At 38.4% G+C, this 22,559-nt stretch overlaps 1 long non-coding RNA gene across 1 annotated transcript in view; it reads right to left on the reverse strand.

Moving 5' to 3' along the window:
* Positions 1-16,225: 16,225 nt before the first annotated feature.
* Positions 16,226-22,559, reverse strand: part of LOC149786757 (uncharacterized) — a 42,228-nt gene continuing 35,894 nt past the window's right edge. Inside the window, exon 3 of the long non-coding RNA XR_016425025.1 lies at positions 16,226-16,313. This is a non-coding gene — a long non-coding RNA (uncharacterized LOC149786757). The remainder of the gene's footprint in view (positions 16,314-22,559) is intronic.

The raw sequence follows: 22,559 nt of genomic DNA on the forward strand, positions 1-22,559 counted from the left end.
ATGCCTTGATCAAATTTAAAAGCCCTTAATGCCAGAATGCCTTGATCAAATTTGATCAAATGCTGAAGAATGAATTTTGTTACATCATTTAAGCAGTCATGTTTGATAGCCAATCAGCATCTTTGTTCATACTTACAAACTCTTCATGCCAGGATGCCCAGACTCTGCCAAATGTGGTGAAAATCAGATCAGTGCTTTTCTTTAATAATTAGAAGTTTAAAATAGTAAATTCTTACAGATGAGATGCATAACACACAACATACATTGGACATAACCATAAGTTCACTCAGCTTTACTGGCAATAAAGTCAAAATTAAAAAAATACTCATTTATCTCTATTTGAAAGTTGTCTCTCACATTAATAAAATAGCCCTTGGTCAAGTTACATATACTGCCTCCATCATGCACATGACATGGGGATTTTCATATCTAGGGCAGTCATGTCAAAATTCTAGAAAAGTTGACCATTGGAAACTTAGAGATTACAATCTTAGCACCTCAGCTTACCCCAATAGTGTCATCCTCATCTGTAATTTTGGAAGCTCTTGGCATTTCTCTGTATTTCAAAATGCTTCCTACTGTATCACTCTGACCTGTATCTGACCCAAATGGAAGAAATGGAAATGATATTGAGTCCATATCTGCCCCGCCAACATCTCCACTTCCATCAGGATTTGTGGGGATATTTCTATGCCCTTCCTGTCTCCCATTTAGAAAGGGGCAATCTGGAGACAATCTCTGATGGACTTCATGGGGGTTGTCAAATGAATTCCATTCTCCATGTGACACCCCACAGGAAAAGCATCGGGTCTGCATCTCCTGTCCTGTATAAAAGAATCCTTCTCTGGCAAGATGAATTGGGCTACCATGAGCTGTAACAGGGTAATTCTGGAAAGTCTGCAGTTGCATTAATTCCACTGACATGCATTCTTCTCTGTTATTCACATTAATTTTCCTTTGTGTTTCTTCACAAATGACATCTGGTCTTATTAAGTAAGAATCTTCAAGAACACCTTGTTCTGTGGTGGCCATATTAAATCTTTTAGTTTCAGGACCAATTTCAACTGCAAAAGCCACTTTTGATTTAATGTCTTTGTCACATTGGGACAATATTTTTGGTGTGACATATACAGCCTCTCCTGATCTTTCAAACAAGGAAGTCTCAAGATGGGTTGAATGATTGAATTCTCTTAGACTATAAAACCAAAAGTGCTCATAATCTGGTGAACAAGGATACTTTCTGAGACCGTAAGACTGGCATGATTCCATGTGTGTTGAAAAATACGATTTTCCTTGACCATCTGAGAGGGCTAATTCTGAGTTCTCTGTGCATTCACAAGGGGTTGAAATTAACTTGACTGAGCAGGGACCCTTTTCTAGTATGCCAGATTGGAAACACTCTGGCTGTAATGAAAACTGAGACTCACTCACACCATCAGAAGAGACTGCATCAAACTCCTTTGGACAAAAACATGGGGACGGCATGGACGCAGGTAGTATAAGATGGATTGACTTGATCTGATTTTGAAGTAAGAATTCTGGTAGTTCAGACTGTGCTGAATAAAAGGGGTCTTCAAGTCTGCTGTAATGTGGCTCTGCTGATCTTGTAGACTCTCTGTCAGTGTCCAACAATATTGATCCAATCCTTGAAGAATACCCAGACTCACTGGAGCTTTCAGAATGATCTGAATGGGATTTTGATAAACAATCTAAATTTATCTGTACAGACTCAAAATGTCCAGACATTACCAGGTTTTCTGAGAAGTCACAATCTAATGATTTGGTGTAACCTGGACATGCAGAGTGGTAACTGTCAGGCCATAGAAGAGGATACTCTAATGCTGTATCCAGATAGTTTTCATCATATTCATCTTGTTTCTTTTTTTCATCTTGTGCATCTTGTGTGTTTTCTGAGAAGTCACAATCTAATGATTTGGTGTAACTTGGACATGCAGAGTGATAACTGTCAGGACATAGAAGAGGATCCTCTAAAGCAGCAGAGGGGGCGAATCGGACATTTTGTCCAATCGTTATTTTGCTTAATTATTACTTTCTGCACTCAACGATCTAGTGTCGTCAGCGCCTGGTAAAAAAAAAACGACGACGTCGTTGAGGAATCGTCGCGTCGTCATTTGGTTTAATTAACACCTTCTGCGCGTCGATCCCCAGCGTCGTCAGCGTCCGGTAAGCACATCGACGACCGCGTCGATGTCATCGGCCCCCTCTGCTCTTGAATATTTGCCTGATTTATATGAATTCATGTGTGACATCTCCCCATAACGGAGTTGATGATTTTATCACCATAATAAATTATGGATGACTCTGTCATTGACATTATTGTTGATGAGGAAACTGTCATAATTATTATTATTAGGAAATATGACACTTTCCTCACCATGACTCTGTCATTGACACCATTGTTGATGACTCTGTCATCCATGATTTATTATGGTTATAAAGTCATGGGTTATTGTTGTTGTTGTTGTTGTTGCAAAATAAAAAATTTTTTTATTAAATAATGCCTCATCGTCGGATATTAACCGACGATGATACCAATGAAATAATAAGACTCCGTGGGAAAACACCAATATCGGAAATAGCAGATCAATACAAAATCAGTTACCAGCGGATATACAAAATATGGAAAAATGAACCTAATGACAGAGTCATCAATGATAAAATCATCAACTCCGTTGTCAATGACAGAGTCGACAACGATATCAGAATGATGGATCTCAGTATCGACGATGAAATAAACCAGATTGTTGATGCACCCAGTAATGCGAATTCATCCATGGACGCCATCGTGGATAAACAGACCATTCAAGACTTGCAATGGCGGCTGAATAATTTAATCAACGAGAATAAATCATTGCAACGACAACTCAAGCACGCGTCAAGCACGGCCGATTATAATCGTATACAACGGCGTTATGATTATTTGCAACAGCGTTATGATGATTTACAACAGCGCCACTATGACATGCAACGGCGTCACGATGATGTGCAACGGCGACATGATGATGCGCAACGGCGTCACGATGATATGCGACGCACCGTTAGTGGGCTTCAACATGAACTCGGAAATGTTCGGAAGGAATTGAATGAAGTGCAACACGATAATGCGCTGCTGATTCAGCGAATCACCGAAATGACCGTAGTCTCCCCCCATGACAGAGTCATGGATAACTCCGTCATGGACACCATCGTGGATGATTTTATCATGGATGACTCCGTCATTAATGACTCTGTCCATAACAAAGTCACCATGACTTGTCATGGACCTGAAATAATCAGAAAAAAGAATAAAACCCACGAGGTTTATCCTCGTGAGAATAATTCTCGGGAGAAATCTCGGGAGAAATCTCGGGGGGATACTAAATTCACGATCAACGAAATTCCCGGTGTAGTATCTCGCAGCGATATTAGGTTTGTGAATCGCATGGACAAGGTGCTTCAAAATAGCGACTAGGCTTTTCGTTCGGTAATTACCCATACTGTACCAAATCGTTTGACATCGTGGTTGGGAAACATTTTTTCATATTCTCGTTGGTAATATTTGTCGCGGAGACACAACCGGGCTTTTGCTGAACGGCTTTCAAATACCATACAATCGTATTTATCCCCGCTGGGGGATTTCTGAACTGCATGATACTTTCCGTTTTTAAATTTGACACTGATCGGCGTTTTCGGGTAGGATTTTTTATAGTCGTTGATGACGCTGTCGAATTTCACCGGGTGATATTCCAACAGTGACATTATAATTAAAGCCGTTATTTAATTAAATATTAAAATAATATCAGAATAGTATGGGGCTTGGATCATATTATGTTCCTCATGATGGAATAAATTGGATTGATCGCAGTAATAATGATTTACCTCCTTATGTTCCACCACGGCAATTTCGATATGATAAAACCCGAAAAACAACACACGATGATGTCATTATGAGCTGGCAAATAAATACTATCTGTTTAAATATTTCAAAGAGAAATATTATCGAGTTTGATTCGGCGCCAGAGACCGCTAGATACTTTGGTATTCATCAAGTCAACAATGATGACCTCCCCTATTATCTCGTTGATAGAATCGGAGATATTTGGATCATACTCCGCGGGGATATTCCCGATGAAAAATGCGCTTGGTTTGACAACCTCGAAACGTTATTCGATAACGCCGTTGATGATCTTCCGTTACGGCAACGCAACGAGGTAGCGCAAATGCTTCGACGGTCGCCGTTGAAACCATCGTGATAGCGTCATGACTCTGTCACCATGATTCTGTCATGGACATCATTGTGGACATCATCCATAACGGAGTTATCCATAACGGAGTTATGGGGTGATCTATTCAAAACCAATTGTGATTTACCGTGGTCGTAGAAGCCTTATTTCGTCGTAAGAACGACTTATTGATGGGGAAAGTGTCATATTTTCTATAATAATAATAATTATGACACTTTCCCCATAACTCTGTCATGGATGATTTTATCACCATAATAAATTATGGATGACTCTGTCATTGATAACGGAGTCCATGACAAGTCATGGGGGAAAACCATCCATTGACCGACCACACATGAAATCGTAACATTGTAGTGTGTTCGTCCGTCGCGGTAACATCTCCCCCGGCGAATCCAACATCATCGATGGTCTCGTTGATCCACGCCGGATCGTCCACAAAATCAGATTTGGGCCACTCAGGATAATACAGCACATAGTCGGATCGATCAGCGTGTTTAGTGTCATCGGATATCAATTGCCCGCCAAATCCCTTGTATATCGATTTGATTTTTTCAATGATATTTTTTAGCGTTAATTTACCCCTTCGGAACCTCGTGTCCGGAAATATATCGCTGAAATGTTTCAACAGCGTGTTGTACTTGTCAAGTTGGTCTGGTTGCGCTAGCATCTCAGATACGCTATTGATTAACCCGGCGCGGCTCACAGGAACACTCTTCACATCAAGTCGATCCGGAATCACATCGGGGAGACTCAACGTGCTAAGAATATTTCTGACAATTTCGAGTTGTTGCCGCGGACTGATTTTATCAGAACGACATGGCGTCGTTGCTACGGCGTTACCGTTATTATACTTGTCGACGAAAACGCGCTGATATCGTTGCAGCCGTGAAATATTTTTATTCAGATGCTCTATTCGGTATTTATCCAGTTTCCTTACGTCGGTCTGAAACACGTAGTTGAGATATGTCAGCGCCTTTTCATATGGCTGCAGCCGCTGTTCGGGATCGTATTGGTAGTATTTATCACCGATTTCATCGGCGATTTCATCACCGGTGTCATCACCGGTGGTGATTTTATCACCGACACCGGTAATTTTATTACCGACAGTGATTTTATTTCCCGCCGCAGCGATTCTCTCTCCGACGGACGATTTTAAAAAATCATCTACGCGTGGATCACTATCGAGTACAGCGTCGCTGACTCGTTTCTGCCCTTGATGTTTTTTTTTCTTCCATATTTCGTATTCATCTGGTAATTCCCATTCAACTGAATAACCGGTTCGTTTCATCATTTCAACGAGTCTGCACGTGAAATAACGTTTTGAATTATTCTCGTCGATAATCGCGCTAATAAACATATATCCGTAGCCGGTATGTACATCACAGCGGTTTGGCGTTCTAAACAGTAATTCTGTTGACGATAAATCCCTTTCATGCGATTCGATTGCGGAAATAATATCATCGCGGGTCAGTGGAAGCTCTGTGCGACTCCGTTTTGTTGCTGAATAATGTATTTCAGAAATATTTCGGAAACGATGGATAGCTTGTTTGGTAGCCTCTACAGACCCTAATTCCTCGGAAAACACCGTCATGTACTTGAATCGCGGGTCCACAATGGATATCCCGGCCTCGACAGTACAATTGTAGATCACCACGTCGATGTTTTCAAACGCCGCAGTGGTATCAGCGAAATCTCGTTGTTTTTCGGCCGGGTCAGTGTCCGCGTGATAGTACTTTACTCGGTATCCTAAGTGCTGTAACAATCTAGCGAGTTTCTCCACGGAATAATTTCCGCGTCGTTTGTTGTGCGTGAATACAACCGCGCGATTTCCTCGTCGTAACATGTCTAACAGTTTACTGTAGTTGTCTCGGTGAGATTGTTCCACAATAAATTTTTTACCATGATCGGGCCGATATTCGTTGATGATGAATTTCATGTCCGGGCGATTCAAGTATTTCCTGAATAATTCTAGGTCGTCATTGTTAGCGTCCGCGTCAAGTACAATTACCCGCGCCGCGGATGAAATCAGCCATGTTAGTGTCCCCCAAATTTGTTTACCGCGTCTTGATGAGATTATTTGTCGAAGAATTCCATGCCACTCATCCAGCAATATAACATCGGGAATCCCACCGACCCGTACAATTGATTCTACTTGTGAAATGACTTTACGAGGTTTTTTAACGTCGAATATAATATCTCCATGGACACTCTCGTACGATTCGAGATTGTAGTCGATGGCGGTCTTTCTGGTAAATGTTTTTCTGTACGATACGCACAATACAGACTGATCATCTCGTATTGATTTCCACGCTGACTCTGACTTGCCGAGTCCACAGTGGGATCCGTCCATGTAGTCGTCGTTGAGAATGATTTTACACCCCCGGCCACCTTCATGAACGGGCGACTCGCGATAAGTATAATCGGGAGTCCTCTTGGGAAACTTTCCACTGTAGTCGCTGCGGCGATAATTAAAACCCCTTACATATCTTTCGTAGAGGGTTTTATCGTCACTGCCGGTGTTATCACCGGTGGCGATTTCATCACTACGCTGTACTATTATTCGCTGCGTGCTTCTGTAACAACCGATCACAAACTGATCAGAGTAAACACGCACAAATGCGTCAATGGCTTTTCCCTCAATGAATCCACCTATCTCATTGTACCCGTGACGTCGCTGACATATGTTGCAAAATGAGCCTGCAACTCGCCGTAGCGACACTATGTTGCCGAGCCGATTTGTAATCCCGGTAATTTGATCGGGTTGTCCGGACAACAACGTGGAAAATTGTCGAATTTGTTCAGCGGTGATTTCATCGCCGATTTCATCATCAGTGATTTCATCATCACCGGTGTTGTCACCGGCGATTTCAGGTTTCAGTTGTTCGTAACACGGCTGAATAGAGACCGGACAAGATAGCAGCGTGCTGGTGAATCCAACAGGATAAATCAATCGCTTATCAACGCTATTTGGTCGCGCCGACCTGGTTCCGGATAATTTGATGCTATACAGTCCAGCTTGCTTATCAACATTCCATGTTGGTCTGTCCGTGGCGACTTTTTTCAACAGCGATTGATGTTCCTCGAAATCTACCGGGATCGTTTTCAACATGATGTGATAACCACCGCTGGTTTCAAAAACCAAAACATCGTTGACGGAGTCAACTAACTCATGGAAATACGACAACAACTCGGCCAGTGATGGCGTCTTGGAATCCACGTCGATGGTAGGATATCTGCATCGGTGTTTTGGAATGATTTCATTAACAGCGGAATATCCCTGAAAATCCCTTATGTCGGGATCATCTACGAACACGTGAAATCGCCCCATTTGTTGTATGATTACTCCACGAATTTGATAGTCTGCCACAGTGAGAAGATCAATTGCGGATTTTTTACTGGAAACACTCCAAGATGGACCCAAATGCCTTCGGTAGTATTCTCGTACGTCGTGATATGTTTCCGGGTGTGTAAAAAATTCATCCGGGGATTCTTCGTAGTAAGATGTTCCGCGCCCCAATGCGTCGATGAAGGTGTTATTGGAATAATGATTATCCATTATACTATATGCTTTTTAATATTTAATTGAATATTTAATAATGGTTAATAATAATGGTTAATCCGGCGCTTGCTGTCAATAAATGCAAATGGCTCCCCCAGGGATCAGGAGTCCCATGCGGAAAAAACTGCTACGGTGAGTTTTGCGGGGTGCATAACAGTAGATCAAAACAAGGGAGTAAGAACGGTCCTCAGCCCTGTCTCAGATGTGGAACGGGCGTCCGAGGAAAGATCAGAATTTGTATCAGCTGTGGAAGCCCACAGTATCGGTCCGCGGTAGAATACTGTCAACGAAAGAATAAACCGATACCATCCCAGGAAGAATTCTTGAAATCACGATGGGGTGACCCGTCATTGTACCACCATGACTCTGTCATTGATGACTCTGTCATTGACAGGATTATCCCGTCCATGACTCTGTCATTGGTGGGGAAAGTGTCATAATTATTATTATATAGAAAATATGACAGTTTCCCCATTGATGATTTTATCATGAATGACGAAGGAAATGTCAATAGTACTTCATCGGCGGAAACTGGTCAGAGTAAAAAAAAATATAATTATTATTCTTGTTAATTCTGACTGATTTTTGGTCATTTTTGACTGATTTTTGGTCATTTTTGACTGATTTTTGGTCATTTTTGACTGATTTTTGGTCATTTTTGACTGATTTTTGGTCATTTTTGACTGTTTTCAGTCATTTTTTTACCATTTGTGAGGGCAAAAACCCAAGGAAATCATTTAGAGAAAATCGATGTTTTTCTGAAAAATCGAGAAAAAAACGACTATAGTTGTCAAAAAACGATCAAAAATCAAGAAAAAACCAGAAAAAATCAAGAAAAAACAGGATTTTTATCGAATGTAAAAACCCAAGGAAATTTTGATAAATTCATTATGGTTTTTAACAGGAATAAATTCCCATGGTCGACCCACCACCCCCATGATAAATCAACGATGACGGACTTATTACACCATAAAAATGACTCTATCATCGATGACGAGTCATGGAAGGAATTGTAATAATGACACTTTCCCCATTGATGGGAAATTATCTCCGCTGATGAGGAAACTGTCCTAGTTGTTATAAATAATAATTATGATATTTTCCTCACTATCTGGGATTGATTGACATTTCCTTCATGACTGTCATGAGACTGTAGGGTAATGATTTCACAAGTGAATTACCTATCGCGGCGATGAATTACAAAAAAAATATCGCGGCAATAATTACAATTAATTTTTTTCTCCGCGGTAGAAATATATCAGTTGTTTTTATTGTTATTGTTATTGACCCCTAAGTAGTTACTATTAATAGTGACCTTGCTATAACAATAACAATAAAAACAACTGATATATTTCTACCGCGGAGAAAAAAATTAATTGTAATTATTGCCGCGATATTTTTTTTGTAATTCATCGCCGCGATAGGTAATTCACTTGTGAAATCATTACCCTACAGTCTCATGACAGTCATGAAGGAAATGTCAATCAATCCCAGATAGTGAGGAAAATATCATAATTATTATTTATAACAACTAGGACAGTTTCCTCATCAGCGGAGATAATTTCCCATCAATGGGGAAAGTGTCATTATTACAATTCCTTCCATGACTCGTCATCGATGATAGAGTCATTTTTATGGTGTAATAAGTCCGTCATCGTTGATTTATCATGGGGGTGGTGGGTCGACCATGGGAATTTATTCCTGTTAAAAACCATAATGAATTTATCAAAATTTCCTTGGGTTTTTACATTCGATAAAAATCCTGTTTTTTCTTGATTTTTTCTGGTTTTTTCTTGATTTTTGATCGTTTTTTGACAACTATAGTCGTTTTTTTCTCGATTTTTCAGAAAAACATCGATTTTCTCTAAATGATTTCCTTGGGTTTTTGCCCTCACAAATGGTAAAAAAATGACTGAAAACAGTCAAAAATGACCAAAAATCAGTCAAAAATGACCAAAAATCAGTCAAAAATGACCAAAAATCAGTCAAAAATGACCAAAAATCAGTCAAAAATGACCAAAAATCAGTCAGAATTAACAAGAATAATAATTATATTTTTTTTTACTCTGACCAGTTTCCGCCGATGAAGTACTATTGACATTTCCTTCGTCATTCATGATAAAATCATCAATGGGGAAACTGTCATATTTTCTATATAATAATAATTATGACACTTTCCCCACCAATGACAGAGTCATGGACGGGATAATCCTGTCAATGACAGAGTCATCAATGACAGAGTCATGGTGGTACAATGACGGGTCACCCCATCGTGATTTCAAGAATTCTTCCTGGGATGGTATCGGTTTATTCTTTCGTTGACAGTATTCTACCGCGGACCGATACTGTGGGCTTCCACAGCTGATACAAATTCTGATCTTTCCTCGGACGCCCGTTCCACATCTGAGACAGGGCTGAGGACCGTTCTTACTCCCTTGTTTTGATCTACTGTTATGCACCCCGCAAAACTCACCGTAGCAGTTTTTTCCGCATGGGACTCCTGATCCCTGGGGGAGCCATTTGCATTTATTGACAGCAAGCGCCGGATTAACCATTATTATTAACCATTATTAAATATTCAATTAAATATTAAAAAGCATATAGTATAATGGATAATCATTATTCCAATAACACCTTCATCGACGCATTGGGGCGCGGAACATCTTACTACGAAGAATCCCCGGATGAATTTTTTACACACCCGGAAACATATCACGACGTACGAGAATACTACCGAAGGCATTTGGGTCCATCTTGGAGTGTTTCCAGTAAAAAATCCGCAATTGATCTTCTCACTGTGGCAGACTATCAAATTCGTGGAGTAATCATACAACAAATGGGGCGATTTCACGTGTTCGTAGATGATCCCGACATAAGGGATTTTCAGGGATATTCCGCTGTTAATGAAATCATTCCAAAACACCGATGCAGATATCCTACCATCGACGTGGATTCCAAGACGCCATCACTGGCCGAGTTGTTGTCGTATTTCCATGAGTTAGTTGACTCCGTCAACGATGTTTTGGTTTTTGAAACCAGCGGTGGTTATCACATCATGTTGAAAACGATCCCGGTAGATTTCGAGGAACATCAATCGCTGTTGAAAAAAGTCGCCACGGACAGACCAACATGGAATGTTGATAAGCAAGCTGGACTGTATAGCATCAAATTATCCGGAACCAGGTCGGCGCGACCAAATAGCGTTGATAAGCGATTGATTTATCCTGTTGGATTCACCAGCACGCTGCTATCTTGTCCGGTCTCTATTCAGCCGTGTTACGAACAACTGAAACCTGAAATCGCCGGTGACAACACCGGTGATGATGAAATCACTGATGATGAAATCGGCGATGAAATCACCGCTGAACAAATTCGACAATTTTCCACGTTGTTGTCCGGACAACCCGATCAAATTACCGGGATTACAAATCGGCTCGGCAACATAGTGTCGCTACGGCGAGTTGCAGGCTCATTTTGCAACATATGTCAGCGACGTCACGGGTACAATGAGATAGGTGGATTCATTGAGGGAAAAGCCATTGACGCATTTGTGCGTGTTTACTCTGATCAGTTTGTGATCGGTTGTTACAGAAGCACGCAGCGAATAATAGTACAGCGTAGTGATGAAATCGCCACCGGTGATAACACCGGCAGTGACGATAAAACCCTCTACGAAAGATATGTAAGGGGTTTTAATTATCGCCGCAGCGACTACAGTGGAAAGTTTCCCAAGAGGACTCCCGATTATACTTATCGCGAGTCGCCCGTTCATGAAGGTGGCCGGGGGTGTAAAATCATTCTCAACGACGACTACATGGACGGATCCCACTGTGGACTCGGCAAGTCAGAGTCAGCGTGGAAATCAATACGAGATGATCAGTCTGTATTGTGCGTATCGTACAGAAAAACATTTACCAGAAAGACCGCCATCGACTACAATCTCGAATCGTACGAGAGTGTCCATGGAGATATTATATTCGACGTTAAAAAACCTCGTAAAGTCATTTCACAAGTAGAATCAATTGTACGGGTCGGTGGGATTCCCGATGTTATATTGCTGGATGAGTGGCATGGAATTCTTCGACAAATAATCTCATCAAGACGCGGTAAACAAATTTGGGGGACACTAACATGGCTGATTTCATCCGCGGCGCGGGTAATTGTACTTGACGCGGACGCTAACAATGACGACCTAGAATTATTCAGGAAATACTTGAATCGCCCGGACATGAAATTCATCATCAACGAATATCGGCCCGATCATGGTAAAAAATTTATTGTGGAACAATCTCACCGAGACAACTACAGTAAACTGTTAGACATGTTACGACGAGGAAATCGCGCGGTTGTATTCACGCACAACAAACGACGCGGAAATTATTCCGTGGAGAAACTCGCTAGATTGTTACAGCACTTAGGATACCGAGTAAAGTACTATCACGCGGACACTGACCCGGCCGAAAAACAACGAGATTTCGCTGATACCACTGCGGCGTTTGAAAACATCGACGTGGTGATCTACAATTGTACTGTCGAGGCCGGGATATCCATTGTGGACCCGCGATTCAAGTACATGACGGTGTTTTCCGAGGAATTAGGGTCTGTAGAGGCTACCAAACAAGCTATCCATCGTTTCCGAAATATTTCTGAAATACATTATTCAGCAACAAAACGGAGTCGCACAGAGCTTCCACTGACCCGCGATGATATTATTTCCGCAATCGAATCGCATGAAAGGGATTTATCGTCAACAGAATTACTGTTTAGAACGCCAAACCGCTGTGATGTACATACCGGCTACGGATATATGTTTATTAGCGCGATTATCGACGAGAATAATTCAAAACGTTATTTCACGTGCAGACTCGTTGAAATGATGAAACGAACCGGTTATTCAGTTGAATGGGAATTACCAGATGAATACGAAATATGGAAGAAAAAAAAACATCAAGGGCAGAAACGAGTCAGCGACGCTGTACTCGATAGTGATCCACGCGTAGATGATTTTTTAAAATCGTCCGTCGGAGAGAGAATCGCTGCGGCGGGAAATAAAATCACTGTCGGTAATAAAATTACCGGTGTCGGTGATAAAATCACCACCGGTGATGACACCGGTGATGAAATCGCCGATGAAATCGGTGATAAATACTACCAATACGATCCCGAACAGCGGCTGCAGCCATATGAAAAGGCGCTGACATATCTCAACTACGTGTTTCAGACCGACGTAAGGAAACTGGATAAATACCGAATAGAGCATCTGAATAAAAATATTTCACGGCTGCAACGATATCAGCGCGTTTTCGTCGACAAGTATAATAACGGTAACGCCGTAGCAACGACGCCATGTCGTTCTGATAAAATCAGTCCGCGGCAACAACTCGAAATTGTCAGAAATATTCTTAGCACGTTGAGTCTCCCCGATGTGATTCCGGATCGACTTGATGTGAAGAGTGTTCCTGTGAGCCGCGCCGGGTTAATCAATAGCGTATCTGAGATGCTAGCGCAACCAGACCAACTTGACAAGTACAACACGCTGTTGAAACATTTCAGCGATATATTTCCGGACACGAGGTTCCGAAGGGGTAAATTAACGCTAAAAAATATCATTGAAAAAATCAAATCGATATACAAGGGATTTGGCGGGCAATTGATATCCGATGACACTAAACACGCTGATCGATCCGACTATGTGCTGTATTATCCTGAGTGGCCCAAATCTGATTTTGTGGACGATCCGGCGTGGATCAACGAGACCATCGATGATGTTGGATTCGCCGGGGGAGATGTTACCGCGACGGACGAACACACTACAATGTTACGATTTCATGTGTGGTCGGTCAATGGATGGTTTTCCCCCATGACTTGTCATGGACTCCGTTATCAATGACAGAGTCATCCATAATTTATTATGGTGATAAAATCATCCATGACAGAGTTATGGGGAAAGTGTCATAATTATTATTATTATAGAAAATATGACACTTTCCCCATCAATAAGTCGTTCTTACGACGAAATAAGGCTTCTACGACCACGGTAAATCACAATTGGTTTTGAATAGATCACCCCATAACTCCGTTATGGATAACTCCGTTATGGATGATGTCCACAATGATGTCCATGACAGAATCATGGTGACAGAGTCATGACGCTATCACGATGGTTTCAACGGCGACCGTCGAAGCATTTGCGCTACCTCGTTGCGTTGCCGTAACGGAAGATCATCAACGGCGTTATCGAATAACGTTTCGAGGTTGTCAAACCAAGCGCATTTTTCATCGGGAATATCCCCGCGGAGTATGATCCAAATATCTCCGATTCTATCAACGAGATAATAGGGGAGGTCATCATTGTTGACTTGATGAATACCAAAGTATCTAGCGGTCTCTGGCGCCGAATCAAACTCGATAATATTTCTCTTTGAAATATTTAAACAGATAGTATTTATTTGCCAGCTCATAATGACATCATCGTGTGTTGTTTTTCGGGTTTTATCATATCGAAATTGCCGTGGTGGAACATAAGGAGGTAAATCATTATTACTGCGATCAATCCAATTTATTCCATCATGAGGAACATAATATGATCCAAGCCCCATACTATTCTGATATTATTTTAATATTTAATTAAATAACGGCTTTAATTATAATGTCACTGTTGGAATATCACCCGGTGAAATTAGACAGCGTCATCAACGACTATAAAAAATCCTACCCGAAAACGCCGATCAGTGTCAAATTTAAAAACGGAAAGTATCATGCAGTTCAGAAATCCCCCAGCGGGGATAAATACGATTGTATGGTATTTGAAAGCCGTTCAGCAAAAGCCCGGTTGTGTCTCCGCGACAAATATTACCAACGAGAATATGAAAAAATGTTTCCCAACCACGATGTCAAACGATTTGGTACAGTATGGGTAATTACCGAACGAAAAGCCTAGTCGCTATTTTGAAGCACCTTGTCCATGCGATTCACAAACCTAATATCGCTGCGAGATACTACACCGGGAATTTCGTTGATCGTGAATTTAGTATCCCCCCGAGATTTCTCCCGAGATTTCTCCCGAGAATTATTCTCACGAGGATAAACCTCGTGGGTTTTATTCTTTTTTCTGATTATTTCAGGTCCATGACAAGTCATGGTGACTTTGTTATGGACAGAGTCATTAATGACGGAGTCATCCATGATAAAATCATCCACGATGGTGTCCATGACGGAGTTATCCATGACTCTGTCATGGGGGGAGACTACGGTCATTTCGGTGATTCGCTGAATCAGCAGCGCATTATCGTGTTGCACTTCATTCAATTCCTTCCGAACATTTCCGAGTTCATGTTGAAGCCCACTAACGGTGCGTCGCATATCATCGTGACGCCGTTGCGCATCATCATGTCGCCGTTGCACATCATCGTGACGCCGTTGCATGTCATAGTGGCGCTGTTGTAAATCATCATAACGCTGTTGCAAATAATCATAACGCCGTTGTATACGATTATAATCGGCCGTGCTTGACGCGTGCTTGAGTTGTCGTTGCAATGATTTATTCTCGTTGATTAAATTATTCAGCCGCCATTGCAAGTCTTGAATGGTCTGTTTATCCACGATGGCGTCCATGGATGAATTCGCATTACTGGGTGCATCAACAATCTGGTTTATTTCATCGTCGATACTGAGATCCATCATTCTGATATCGTTGTCGACTCTGTCATTGACAACGGAGTTGATGATTTTATCATTGATGACTCTGTCATTAGGTTCATTTTTCCATATTTTGTATATCCGCTGGTAACTGATTTTGTATTGATCTGCTATTTCCGATATTGGTGTTTTCCCACGGAGTCTTATTATTTCATTGGTATCATCGTCGGTTAATATCCGACGATGAGGCATTATTTAATAAAAAAATTTTTTATTTTGCAACAACAACAACAACAACAATAACCCATGACTTTATAACCATAATAAATCATGGATGACAGAGTCATCAACAATGGTGTCAATGACAGAGTCATGGTGAGGAAAGTGTCATATTTCCTAATAATAATAATTATGACAGTTTCCTCATCAACAATAATGTCAATGACAGAGTCATCCATAATTTATTATGGTGATAAAATCATCAACTCCGTTATGGGGAGATGTCACACATGAATTCATATAAATCAGGCAAATATTCAAGAGCAGAGGGGGCCGATGACATCGACGCGGTCGTCGATGTGCTTACCGGACGCTGACGACGCTGGGGATCGACGCGCAGAAGGTGTTAATTAAACCAAATGACGACGCGACGATTCCTCAACGACGTCGTCGTTTTTTTTTTACCAGGCGCTGACGACACTAGATCGTTGAGTGCAGAAAGTAATAATTAAGCAAAATAACGATTGGACAAAATGTCCGATTCGCCCCCTCTGCTGCTTCTAATGCTGTATCCAGATAGTTTTCATCATATTCATCTTGTTTCTTTTTTTCATCTTGTGCATCCTGCTCAGAAGTTAATGACTGGAATTCCCCTGTAAAATGAAATTATGAACAGTTCACAAAATTTATTAACTATTCTTGAAATGAATGTTAACTTAAACATCATAAGAGATCAAAAAATGTTATTGAATGAGATCATAACCTAGTAAGAACAGTTAATGTACTAAAATAAATTTAATTAAATTCATGATAAACTGCTGAAAAGTTTATAGTTAAAAACATATCACCTGGAATAGTTCAAGCACACAACAACTACAGCTGAAATAATGGAAAACTAAATAAAATGTATGATCATGTGATTCAGAATGTAGCATGATTCAATGAAAGAATTCATTTGTCATAAAATTAACCTTTTAACTAAAAGCTCATAGCTCATGCCCTTGTTATGTATATTTAATTGTATTGTTTGTTTGTTAGTTATTTTTAAATTTTGTATTTCAATATATGCTATTGATAATCTAATATGGTATGTTGGACTTGACCTTATCCAAAATTAAGTTCATTTTCTACTTGATTTTCCTTTAAATTTTCAAAACTATTACATAGCGAAAATATTCTCTATGTGTATGGGCTTAATATTAGGATCATTATCAATATAAGTAAAAATGTATTTGACTCTGGGTTTAGGTTATTGGACTTCCTATATAAATTTACCTGGCCTACCTGACATATTCCACATTCTATATTATAATTGAAGGAATAGACTTCTAGTTATAACTATGAATTTATAAACATTAAGAACGTTATTTTCTATTAGATAATTTTATTTTTGAGAATGCTAATTGTGACCTGAGGTCAAATAGAGGACTATATAATCTTGTTACTGGAAAAATTATTTTTTCATATTGTAACATCTTAGCAGAATTAGATGTACTGTTGTTGTGTCCAGAAATTCATCTGGGCTGGAATTTTACTTATTCAAATTAATTAATTCAAATGGTTCTTCTCTGTATATACAAAGTGCTCTTCAAAATAACATTGTTGGAAATAGAGACTTAGATTTTGGTGACATTTCAAATGAGGATGTATTCTTGGATTGTATTATTGTAATCCAACATCACCACAATATGGGCCACAACAGGCACATCAACACCTTCAGAGTTGGATTGAATTTGAATTTCCACTTAAGTTTATTCTTAACTTTTGTCTGTAATTCTAGGATTATTTGGGATTTAATCCAATTTACTGTAAGTTCTGTTTTTTTTACATTTACACTTTGTATTCTGGGGAAAATATTATTTGTTCAATTTTACAAAGCTTGGTGCTTCTCGCTATTTTCTATTACTTAACTTAAGACCATAGAGTTGTAATACCCTATTTTCAATATTTCTTGCAAGGAAACTTGTTCCAGGCAATTATAAAACCAGACAGAATGTCTGAAAAGGATAACAATAGGAATACAAAATCTAATGTGTGATTCTATATTACCCTAAAGTTATTAAAATAATGAAATCAGAAAGTATTATTATTTATCATCACCTCATAAAGAGTTTATCAGTTGAGAATAAGTGAGCTACAAGCTGATGGACATTGTCAGTTTCTGACTAACAACTTACTATAAAATAGTCTCAAGTTAAAGGATTACTGCAAAATACAAACAAGTTCAACAAAGGTGCTACTAAGATTTTCCCCCAAAATTAATAATTTCCAGCTAGATGTATCAATTGCAATATGCTTTATCAACAACAGCAACAACATTTCATGATGTTTAAAATATTTTAAGATTACCTGCCCCCAAAAACCCCATTAAAATAAAACTTCCAAACTTTATGAATATAACGTATCAAAGCTTGAATAAAGCAATGTGTCTGTGTGTGTGTGTGTAAACTGCAAAGTGGTGTTACAAGTCTATGCTCTTAAAATAAGTAACAGAAAAAAAATGGAAGACAACAAGCTTTGTAAAATTTAACAAATAATTTATTTCCCTAGAATACAAAGTGAAAATGAGAAAAAACAACTTACGGTATTGCAAAATAAATCCCAAAATAATCCAAGAATTACTGACACAAGTCCTATTAATTTAAAGTCCTGAATACAACTTAGTAAAGGTCCAGAAAAAAATCCCAAAACTGAATTCGATGACATGTATGTGGTAGTTATTGAAGTGTTGATGTGTCAAAAATCTTTTGTTGAATCACAAAAATATAATTCCATGTCTGAATATACTATAAATTCCAGCGAATGTCTCTATCCAACAATGTTATCAGAACACTTTTGTATTTTCAGAGAAAACAATCACTTGAATTCAATAATTTGAAGAAAATAAACTTCAGCCCAACTGGTCAAAACATAATGCAACTTTAAAGTGCTAGATGTTAAAGCATGAATGACCAAGTCCTCACAATTACCAGATTATATAATCTCTATCTGACCTCAGGTCACAATTAGCATTTTCTAAAAAAAAACATTACCTAATGGAAAATAACCTCCATGAATGATCTAATGTTTACAACACAATAATCTAGATCATGTAAAATTCACTTAGGAAACTCCAAAACCCTGACCCAAATAAACATATTTACAACTTCTAATAATAAAGATCATGATATTATGTCCATAAACATAGAGAATAATTTAGCTATGTATAAGTTTTTGACATAAAATGAAATAAAAAGAATTAAAAAAGATCAATCAAATCAAGCAGAAATGAACTCAATTTTGGACAAGGTCAAGTCCAGCATACAATGCTACATTGCAATAATGAAATAATTTTTTTTTTTAAAGCTAACAAACAAACAATTAAATTAAATATACAGTGAGTTCACACAACCTCACATGGCAGACACACCTTGTAAGCAAGGCCTTTTTCAGCATCTAGCAATATATTATATTCTATAATTTCATTTAAACAATTTTATTTGACACCAAACTTTCAACTGTGAATATTTTGATGATATCATAGAAAATAATATATTTATATCCATGGATACTGAAAAATTATTTACATCAAAAAGATGTTTTGACAGTGAAAATCTGGAGCCCAAAACATTTCTGGGGTGAATGATCGTGTAATTTAGACTTGGCCACACTTTTTCTTTTTCTAGAATTAAAACTATTGATGGTTATACCTTAAGTTCACTTACCCAGCTGAGAAAATTACACAAATTTTAGATTTGAAGGTTGATGTTCTAGTATTAGAAGGAATCATTTCATAACAGGGCTATACAAAATTACACCTTTGAATACTGTCATCATAATGTTTCTCAATCTATATTCTTGGTTGGTTTCTTTAATGAACGCATACACAGGTTCCACTTACTCAATCTGTTTTCAAAAAGTCACTTAGACAAAGCCCTCAAAATTAAATAATTTTTTTTAGTTAATTTGAAACAAGTTAGAAGGTTTGTAAGGTACATGATTTTGCAAGTAAAAAAGAGACAGTGATAAGAGTTTGATGGGATTAACCAAATATCATAATTGATACCCCTTCTGCCTGGCTTTAATCTCTAATGGTGGTCAGGAATTACTTGGCATTTGTAAAATAACTGCCTATGTAGAAATAAAAGGTAAAAAAATTAAAATGTTGGGTCAGAATTAAATTTTTAGTAGAGATCTTACTCAGAATAAATGTCTGTGAACTGTTATTATTGTGGATATCCTTGTTATTTAATTAGTAGGTAAATAAAGAAAAGTAGTATTAAAATAAGACACCAAGCTTGAAACCACCCACCCCCATTCAGAATGTACTCATATTTTGTTAAATCATTGATCATAACAAATTAAACTGGACTAGATGGAATCTGTGCAGTTTTTAATAATTACATGGGCCTGTATGAATCAAGGCAAAGTTAATTCTCACCAATGCCATAGATAACCTTTCACCAAAGCACTAGATAATGCATAATACAAGTTGCATCTTGCACAGTAATTTACAATATGCAAATATTCACCAGGTACAATTACTTATCCATCAACATTCTTAAATTGCACAATTAATTAGGTATGCATCATTTTCAACTGTTTCATTGATATAATTTGTTAAGAATTTTCTTCTATGTTATTTTCAGGCCAGATGTTCAGTATTTAATAACATAGGCAAAGGGATCAAGACAAAACATGGAAGAAATTTCTGGTAAAAAAATGAACAATAAAATTCAAGCAATTAGGAATGGAAATTATAAGCTTAACTGACATTCAAGTTAAACTGTATAAGAAACTGAAAATAAATTATATTCAAGATGAATAAAGGTCTATTTATTATGTCAATGAAGTTCTGTTTGTTGTTGATATTTTTAATGACATTTCAGTGAAATTACAATCGGAAAATCTCAATGAGATTCTCAGAAATACTGGCAAAAGCTCTGAAATTTCAGTGAAATATCACTGAGATTTGGTTAGGTACCAAAACCTTGGTACAATCTTTCAGTCATATTTTCACTAGGGATAGTTGTAAAAATATATGACTTAGGCAAGGGAACAATTAGAATATGCAGAGAAATGCCTCTTAAGTTTGTGGAGAACTTTCCAAGACTATATTCAGCATGCTGCAGTGTATCCCCCAGGGGTGTAAAATTGAGGGTAAAAAAAACCTTGGTGTCAGAACTGGGGGTCAAATAAAAAATGTGGGGGTCAAAAATGTACTGACAAATTTTCATATAACTCGTATGTTTTCAGCTTCAAATAGGATACTGCAACTTGCACAACATTCTCTCTCTCTAAACATACAAATAAATCAACACGCACAATTAACAAACAAATGCGCTGTCTATTCAAAGAATAATTTTATTAGTTCATTTTTCTTTTAAAGTCGTTCTTTTAACAGTCTCCTTATAATCAATCTGAAGCAATAGTATATCCCAACACAGTACATACATGCCAATACAAAAAGCCAAATAAATCTTTTTAACTAAATGGCAGTCAAATTACTGCCTTTCATAAAATGTGTACTATCACTGGTTTCATTGTACTTCGTCCTAGAATATATTTATCCAAATATCAAGGAGGATAATGATTATCTTCTTTGGAATAAGTTACACTTGAACTTTAAGATCTGTCTTTTATTGCAGCAAAGTTAAAAACCAACAAAATCTGCAATGACCCACTGACTTTGTAATCCAAATAACGCGTTTGTCTATGCAAGTTTACTGATTTCTTTGTTGTGAAAGAATGTCTTGGGTTATAATGTGTTCTCCAGATATCTTGTGGCAAACGAGGGCAGATTTTTAAAAATTCTAAAACACTGTCAAGAAAGGCTTATTCACTTTTGCAGTCTTCGCAATAACGCGATCATAAGTCACACTGGTAATCCTAATGTATGAATAACGTATTCCAGTCAAGGGCATTATTTTCTCCATTTTTCATTAAAGTTAGATCCACAGTTACTCTTTTGTGTTCTGCTTCTTTCACTTTATTCGCTAATTATTTTTAGTGCACGGCATTTTAATCTGAAGATCACTTTCTAGTGCATCAAGCAATGAGATTAAACATCTAGATGATGACTTGCTGAGCTTAATGAAAATCGCGTGAGAGCTTGCGAGATTAGGGGAAGCTACTCCGTCATAACATTGCCTATGCTAGTCTGGTTCATTGTTTCGAATGTTCCCTGCGTTGCACTCTGCTATACAAATAAAGGAGCGCAAGGCAAGGAGCAAACAAAGCGGGAAACCAGTCAATACCTATGCTAGAAGAAAATACATTGTCAATGTACGTAAAGGGAAACACTGATGCCGTACAACAATGAATATGCATCAGCTCATTCACATAACAAATTGTCCCCTTTCTGCAAAACAATTGTTCCATCTTTGAAGATTTAAATGGATTTGTTATTCACTATATTCATTGATCCACAGGTGCTGAAACACAAATAATAAATGCTATCAAAATGATATTATTATAACCTTCTCTTAGCAGCTGCTTTACTGCTAGTGAAAACTGCAAATAGGCATCAAGTTACTTGTAAATTTAAAAACTATCAAATTTGTCCTCACCATTCCTTTCAACTGCTAAATAACTGCTTAAGCATTGGATTTATTCCTGGAAGTACAAATGAAGGCAAGCATCTGGTTAGGACCGCTAAAATGCTGTCTAAAATATTATGAACTGCATAGTTACTGCATAATTAAGCAGTTCACTTTGACTTGGAAAGATTTAAGGACCAAAATGGAGAACGTGTCCTGGGAAAAAGAGGATGTAATTTGCAACTCTAGTCCTTGACTGCTCCCTTTGGAGAAGCAATGGTTAATTGTAAGGGGCAATTAATGTGACCTTAGCACTACAATGGCAGTTAGTGACATTTACTTTAGTCTGTTTTGTTTTTTGTAACACATGACCCTATACCT

This window comes from Sinohyriopsis cumingii, chromosome 12, assembly GCF_028554795.1.
Source record: "Sinohyriopsis cumingii isolate HCF-2022 chromosome 12, ASM2855479v2, whole genome shotgun sequence".
In the NCBI taxonomy this organism is placed as follows: domain Eukaryota; kingdom Metazoa; phylum Mollusca; class Bivalvia; order Unionida; family Unionidae; genus Sinohyriopsis; species Sinohyriopsis cumingii.